Source organism: Apodemus sylvaticus, chromosome 5, assembly GCF_947179515.1.
Source record: "Apodemus sylvaticus chromosome 5, mApoSyl1.1, whole genome shotgun sequence".
NCBI lineage: Eukaryota > Metazoa > Chordata > Mammalia > Rodentia > Muridae > Apodemus > Apodemus sylvaticus.
This window is the reverse complement of record NC_067476.1, coordinates 30,200,755-30,207,832: the sequence shown is the minus strand read 5'-3', so window position 1 is coordinate 30,207,832 and position 7,078 is coordinate 30,200,755. Positions and strand designations below refer to the sequence as shown.

At 37.7% G+C, this 7,078-nt stretch overlaps 1 long non-coding RNA gene across 1 annotated transcript in view; it reads right to left on the bottom strand.

Annotated features, from left to right (window-relative positions):
• Positions 1-1,309: 1,309 nt before the first annotated feature.
• Positions 1,310-7,078, bottom strand: part of LOC127685357 (uncharacterized) — a 36,099-nt gene continuing 30,330 nt past the window's right edge. The window contains exon 3 of the long non-coding RNA XR_007977852.1: positions 1,310-1,393. This is a non-coding gene — a long non-coding RNA (uncharacterized LOC127685357). The remainder of the gene's footprint in view (positions 1,394-7,078) is intronic.

Below are 7,078 nucleotides of genomic sequence, written 5' to 3'. Positions count from 1 at the left end.
TAGTCTAGGTTCTTCTGAGACTCCATCTTAGACACAAATAATCATTTTTTTCCAGTGAAATTCCATACAGAGGTTTCTTTTCATAGAGTGATATTGGTGTTCCCTGTGGCTGGCTCTGTTTCATCTTTAGCCAGTCATAACATCAGTCTCCATGATACTAAACAACCAGCCAATTCAGCCATAATCAAAGTGCCGGAGACCTAGACAGATGTTTTTTGTACTGAACGCAAACAACAATTGTAGTAACTTCATGCCAGGATTAATGGGATTGACCAGATGTCTTGGCATTGTGTAAAGGTCAAGTGCCAATTGAAATCAGGAGTGTTGGCTGTCACGTTGCATGCACTCTTAAAATGAGAACTTACACTTTTCTTATGACTGGGCCATAACCTCAACAAAGACCTCATACATGCACAGGCAAACACATGTGCATACATGCACTGAAAATGATAGAGAATGTGAGGAGGATCATGTCAGATGATCTCTCTCTGTCTGTCTCATGTGTATGTGTCTTTGTGTGTGTGTGTGTGCGTGTGTGTGTGTGTGTGTGTGTGTGTGTGTGTGTGCAAATGCCTGAGAATGCCAGAAGAGGGAGTGAATCTCTGGAAAAAGGAGTTACAGACAGTTGTGAGCCTCCCACTGTGGGTGCTGGAAACTAAACCCACATCCTCTGAGAGAGCAGTAAGAGTTGTCATAATTCCTGGGCCATCTCTGTAGTTCTTAGTCTGCTTGAGTTTAATTCCATAAAAATGTATCAATATCTCTGTGTCTAACCAATGTAAGCCCTTCCTGCCTTTTCCTTGATCTATCCTCAACCTGAGGGTGATTCTTTCATGCTTTTTTTTGCCTTATATTTTGGGAATATGAGAGAAAGTGCTGGGAGATTAATATCCAAAGGTAGAAAATAGAGTTTTTCACCTTTCTCTGTCTCCTATCATAGTTCAAGAAGGTCCAGCCCCTGCCAGGTCACCCTTCATTTCTGAGGTCTGTTTCCCACCTGGAAATCCCTCTCTATCATCATGAGTATAGTTCATTCCCTGGACTACATCGCATCTACTAAGAGTCCTGACATCATTACATCTCTGGCTGTGCACAGACTCATACACAGAAGAGGGCAAGGGTCTGTGGGGGAACCTGAGGCTTATTAAGGAGTGGGCCAGGTGCTGAGCCATGAAGGCAGTGAGCAGGGCTCCTCGCTTCTGTGGGTCAGGTTTTCCAGCTAGTCATAAAAAGAAGTACCATAGCTTAATCCTTGCGCCAACAAGACGCAGCAACAGTCTCCTTTCCCCACCTCACGCTATGTACTTACAGATAGACTCGGTGTTATACAGTCAGTCTGTCCATTACTGTCTGTTCACAGTCCAGAAGAGAACAATAACTTCTTCAAATGGCTCTGTAATTAGTAATTTGGAGTTAATAGATTTTCAGCTTTCAATACTCTCATTTATTCATTTATTCATTTAGACAATTGATTTATATAAAAATATGACTTTATGCTTTTTCTTTTTCTTAATATTTGGTTTTCTCAGAACACTTTAATAAATAGCATTCAAATATTCCCTTAGAATTAGTGTTGATGGGTGTGGGACGTACACTATCAAAGGAAAAGAGGCTTTGCTAAATGAGGAGAAAACCTTAACATGTCTTAAGGCACACTTAACAGAAGGGAAGGATGGGGTGACAAGATATAGTGAAACAGGAACATTTAGACAATTGGAAAGATAAGTTAATGAAAAGGGATGAACAAAACAACCAAGATCTAAAAGACATGGTAAAAGGCAAAAGCCTGTGAATAGAAGAATTTCATACAAAAGGCATAGAAAACATTTTCAAGACAGAAAAATGTCCAAATCTAGAGTGTGATATGCTGGCCCAGGTATAGAAGGAATTTAGAACCCCAAATAGACAATACCAGAAAAGAAACCCCTCCTGTCATACTATAGTTAAGATGCCAAATATATTGAAGGACAAAAGTGTGTTGAAAAAATTCAGAACAAATGGCAAGTAATAGCCTAAGAACAAGCCCATCAAAAAAATACCAAATTTTCAACAGAAACTTTAAAACCCTGGAGTGCCTGGAATGGTATATTCCAGTTGGGAAAGATAACTACCAAGCCTTTCTACTCTATCTAGTAAAATTATCTGTCATATTCGAAGGAAAACATAAAACATTCCATGATGAAACGGGTAAATGAATTCATAAACAATAAGTCAGCACTACAAAAAGTACTTCAAGAAACCAATTTGACCAAAGAAATGTAAACACATCAATAAAGGTACAGAAAAGAATAAAACATGCTAGAGTATTAATGAGGTAAAATGAGAGGTAGAAATACACTAAACCCTACAATATTGACAAAATGACAGGAATTAATAATTGACTTTCATTAATGATCTATTAATGATCTCAGTTTCCCAAAAGACCCAGACTAACCAATTGGATTTTAAAAAGAAATAAGATCCATCTATTGTTGCCTCCAAAAATAATGCAACTTATTAGCAATGACAGGTGGACCTTTAGGATGAGAGGAGAGAAAAAGATATTCTAAGCAAATGTACTTAGTAAAAAGCAAAGCAGGCATAAAACCAATTAATCAAAAGGGATAAAGCCCACTTGATTCTGTTTAAAATGGAGTGGTCTATCAAAAGGATATTTCAGTTTTAAACATATACCCACTAAATATAAATATAAATGCATCTAATTTCACAAAACAGCTATTACCAGATGCAAAGACATAAGGCACAGGACCAACCCTAACATAGTAATATTAGGAGACTCTATATCCCAACAAAAAAGGCAAAGAAAAAGAAACACCTGTGTGATACAACATCATCGATTATATGGCTCTAACAAATATTTGCAGTATCTTCCACCTAAACATGGCACCATACATATTCTCTCAACAGTCCATAGAACTTGTTCTAGAATACAATCACAAAATAGGATACAAAATGTGTCATAACAAATATAGGAAAGCTGAAATAATTTCTTGTATTCTATCAAGGAGCCAAAGCTCATGCACAAACACATGGAGACTGAACAGTGTGTGCTTCAATGATGGAGAGGTTGTCGAAGAAGTCAACAATTTAAGAAAAGTTTAAATGATTTTTAAGAAAATTAAAAACATTTAGAAGGAAAGGGAAAACAAAATACTGAAACTATAGGATATAATGAAAGCAGCCCTACGTGGGAAGTTTATAGTTTCAAGTATATAGCTTAATAGAAATAATAGAAATGCAAGAAAATAATTAAAAATATACTGTAGAAGCACGGGGAAAATATAGAAGCCAGACTCTGAATCAGAAGGTAGAAATATCTAATTAAGAGCAAGGTGGAAATCAATTAAAGAAAAATGAATATAAAACAATAAAGTACATCAAAGAAACAAATAGTTGGTTCTTTGAAAAGATCAACAAATCCCTAGCCAAAGTAATAGAAAGAAGACCCAAATTCATAATATAAGCAATTGAAAAGGAGGCTTTACAATAAATATGAATAAAATTTAATAAGTCATTAAGACATACTTTAAAAACTTGTATTCTTAGGGCTGTAGAGATGGTTCAGTGGTTAAGAGAACTGGCTGTTCTTTCAGATGTCCTGAGTTCAACTCCCACTACCCACATGATGGCTCAGAACCAACTATAACTATGAAAATTATTGTCTTCTTCTGGTGTGCAGATGTACATGCAGACAAAAACTCCATATATATTGAACGAATACTTTTTTAAAAGTTACTCTCCCAGAATAGTGGTGGCACATACCTTTAATCCCAGTAGGCAGGAGGCAAAAGCAGACAGAATAGTCATACATATAAAATAAAAATAAAAATCTTGAAAACAAATCTCCTAAATGGGATGGACAGGTGGATCAGTGAGTGAGAGTGCCCACTACTCTTCCAGAAGACATGTGTTTTACTCAGCAACTAGGAAGCACCACTCACAAAGACTTGCAATTCCAGCTCTAAGGCAATCTGGCATTTCTAGTCTCTACAAGCACATACCCACAACCATATACACACAATTTAAAATGCTCACTCTCTCCCTATTGACTCAGTATAGTACTTGAAGTTCTAGTTAGAGCAATAAGACAGTAAAAGGAGATCAAGGGGACACAAATTGGAAGGAAGAAGACAAGGTCTCACTATTCATGGATGATAGTATATACATGAGAAACCCCCCTAGAAATTCTACCTAGAGCTGATAAACAACCTCAGCACCGTGGCAGGATATAAAATTAACTCAAAGAAATAAATAGCTGTCCTTTCTACAAATGATAAAGGGGCTGAGAAAGAAATTAAGGAAACAACACACTTTGATATAGTCACAAATAATATAAAATACCGTGGTATAACCCTAACCAAGCAAGTGAAAGACCTGTTTGACAAGAACTTCAAGTCCGTGAAGAGAGAAATCAAAAAAGGCCTCAGAAAATGGAAAGATGTCCCATGCTCATGGGTCAGTAGGATTAACACAGTGAAAATTGCCATCTTAACAAAAGCAATCTACAGATTCAATGCAATTCTTCATAGACATGGAAACAACAATTCTTAACTTCATATGACTCAAACTTAAGTAAGAAGAAATAAAACAACCCAACTCTCAAATGAGTAATGAACAGGCATTTCTCAAAAGAATGAAATAAAAACTGGCCAATAAACATACAAACAAAATTTAATCACACTAGCCATCAAATAAACATAAATCAAAACCTCACTGAGATTTCATCTTACCCTAATCAGAATTCCAGCCATAAAGAAAAAAATACAAAACAAACTATATGCTAGCAAGGATGCAGACAAAAATGAGTCTTCATACAGTGCTGGTGGGAATGTACACTAGTTCAGCCACTGTATAGGACAGTGTGGAAGTTCATCAAACAACTGAAAACAGATCTACTGGATGACCCAACTATACCACTGCTGTGTACCCAAAGGGCTCCAGGTCCATATAACACAGTACGTACACATTCATGTTTATTGCAGCTGTATTCAGAATCGTTAAGTTATAGAACCAACTTAGAGGAAAACAAAAATTTTAAATAATAATAAAACAAATAAATAGGGCTACCTGAAGAGGCAGTCTTGGCACACAGGAGAATAAACTAAGGAAGAAGAAGATCAAGCACTAGGGAAATGAGGAATGGGACATGGGGGATGGGCTCACTAAGGCAAAGGCCGGGATTCCAGACCAGGATTAGAGAACAAGTGGTCCAATGTGGATCAAGTCTAAGATGTCAGAAATCTATCTCAAAGTAAAAAATAAAAAAAAAATAATTAAAATAAGGAAAGGCAGATTGCTTCGGTTATCTGCTGATAACATGTAGAATATTAGTACTCTACAGATAACTACTACTGCTTGTAGAGAATGTGAGATGCCCTCATCTCTACCGCTGGTATAAGGTGGGGGGAATGGAGAGAGAGAGAGACAGAGACAGAGACAGAGAGACAGAGAGACAGACAGAGACAGAGAGACAGAGACAAAGAGGAGAAAAGGATAGAAACAGGAAGAAGAATGGAGAGAAAGGGTAGGAAAAAAGAAACCCTAATATACTGAAAAAACATTTTAACTTTTCTTTTATTATGAGATATATTACTTATTTACTTTTCAAATGTTGTCCCCCTTTCCTAGTTCACCCCATCCTGAAAATTCCACAAGCCATCTCCTCTCTCCCTGTTCCCCGATCAAGCCACTCCCATTTCCCTATCCTGGTATTCCTCTACACTGCAGCATCAAGCCTTTCCAGGACTAAGGGACTCTCCTCCCTTTGGCATCTAACAAGGCCATCCTCTGCTGCCTATGCATCTGGAGCCATGGGTAACTCCATGTGTACTCTTTGGTTGATGGTTTTGTCCCTGGGAGCTCTGGGAGTACTGGGTGGCTCATATTGTTGTTCCTTCTATGGCGCTGCAAACCCCTTCAGCTCCTTGGGTCCTTTCTCTAGCTCCTGCATTGGGGACCCTGTGCTCAGTTCAATGACTGGCTGAGTGTCTCCCTCTGTATTTGTCAGGCACTAGAAGAGCCTCCCAGGTGACAGCTGTATCCTTTCCTGTCAGCAAGCACTTGTGGGCATCAATATTAGTGTCTGGGTTTTGTAACTGTATATGGGATGGATCCCTAGGTGGAGTAGTCTCTGGATGGTCTTTCCCTCAGATCTGCTCCACACTTTGTCTCTGTATCTTCTTCTGTGGGTATTTTATTCTCCCTTCTAAGAAGGACCCAAGTATCCACACTTTGTTCTTCCTTCTTCCATTTTAGCCATTCTGTACTTTTGTGAGGTGAAATCTCAGGGTTGTTTTGATTTGCATTTCCCTTGTCAACCAAATCCAAAAACACATTAAAATGATCATTCACCATGATCAAGTAGGCTTCCTCCCAGGGATGCAGGGATGGTTCAATATATGAAAATCCATCAATGCAATCCACTACATAAACAAACTCAATGAAAAAAAAAACACATGGTCATTTCATTAGATGCTGAAAAAACATTTGACAAAATTCGGCATCCTTTTATGTTAAAAGTCTTGGAAAGATCATAAATTCAAGGCCCATACATAAACAATGTAAAAGTAATATACAGCAAACCAGTAGCCAACATCAAACTAAATGGAGAGAAACTTGAAGCAATACCACTAAAATCAGGGACTAGACAAGGCTGCCCTCTCTCTCCATATCTATTCAATAGTACTTGAAGTTCTAGCTAGAGCAATTAGACAACAAAAGGATGTCAAAGAGATACACATTGGAAAGGAAGAAGTCAAATTATCACTATTTGCAGGTGATATGATAGTATACTTAAGCAACCCCCAAAACTCTACCAGAAAACTCCTACAGCTGATAAACAATTTCAGCAAAGTGGACGGATATAAAATTAACTCAAACAAATCAGTAGCCTTCCTATACTCAAAGAATAAATAGAAATTAGGGAAGTGACACCCTTCACAATAGTTACAAACAATATAAAGTATCTTGGTGTGACTCTAACCAAACAAGTGAAAGATCTGTATGGCAAGAACTTCAAGTCTCTGAAGAAAGAAATCGAAGAAGACCTCAGAAGATGGAAAGATCTCCCATGCTCGTG